This window comes from Mirounga leonina, unplaced genomic scaffold, assembly GCF_011800145.1.
Source record: "Mirounga leonina isolate KUSES-001 unplaced genomic scaffold, KU_Mleo_1.0 Mir_176, whole genome shotgun sequence".
Lineage (NCBI taxonomy): Eukaryota > Metazoa > Chordata > Mammalia > Carnivora > Phocidae > Mirounga > Mirounga leonina.
The window spans coordinates 20,593,637-20,594,735 of NW_023270454.1; the positions used below are offsets into that span (position 1 = coordinate 20,593,637).

Below are 1,099 nucleotides of genomic sequence, written 5' to 3' on the forward strand. Positions count from 1 at the left end.
CCAACTTGAGACTTTTGTTTCTATTTCAGCTTCACAATTAGTAAGTGTCCCACTACACTAAGTAGTCTCCCCTCCCTACCTTCCCTCCTTATTTATCTTACTTTACTTCTTTTTTTTTTTTTTTTTGCATGGCATTTCTTAGCTTCTAACATGCAATATAATTATATTGATCCTATATTTATTGCTTATTTTTTTTGTTGTTATAGCACAACTTAGATATATCAAATGGACAAAAAATTAGTATCATTTGCAGTATGTTAAGATAAATTGCCTTTGAATGGGAGCTTCCTTTCCAGTACTTTGAGGTCTACAAGATATATCTAGAAAATGTACTACTGTGGAAAATGCTTAAATCAAATGGGGGGAGGGCCTCCCTCTCTTTTTGATTAATTGCTGTAACACTGTCCTTTCAGGTGGCTGAGGGAGTTTTATGTTTTCTTTAGACATCATTAGGCGCTGGAGCTCTTGCAGGACAACTTTGATGCTATATGAATTCTGCCATTTTGCTAGACTGATATGGCTCTTGGGCCCACCCCTCCATTAGAACTATTAACTCCATTCATATTAATTTTTGTTACAAATCTTACAAAGGGGTGTGCTTCTGGGTATTTAAGTCCACATTCTATTTTAAGGCTGTATATTTGGTTTTCATAAATTGTTCTTGGAGGCCTAATCATCATCCCAGTCCATCTTGTAAGTGTCATGTCTGCATCATCTTCTAGATCTCAGCTAACTGTGCCATCTCCTACTCCTAATTGATCCTACTTCTATTGCTTACTTACTTTTTGTTTCCCCTGCTTCCACTAGTTTGCAAGCCTTTGTTTTTGTCAATCCTTTTTACTGGTAGATCACTCAAAATCTTTGTGGAATTAAATAAAAAGCAACAGTTTCTTTTTGCTCAAAAAAATATATGGAATTAAATAAGAAATGACAGTTTCCTTTCACCTCAGATCTTTCTGATAAAATCAGACATTGTTATATTTCAAGGTAGATAAAGGACCCAGAATTTTCTAAAAATTTACTAGCATAAGCTCCTTCTCTTATTGTCCATCCTTTCCTGCCTTCTTCCCTTCCTTCCTTCCTTCCTTCCTTCCTTCCT

The 1,099-nt window shown here is 35.5% G+C and overlaps 1 pseudogene; it reads right to left on the minus strand.

The window, feature by feature from the left end:
• Nucleotides 1-386: 386 nt before the first annotated feature.
• LOC118022413 lies at nt 387-808 on the minus strand (annotated as a pseudogene).
• Between the last annotated feature and the right edge of the window lie 291 nt (nt 809-1,099).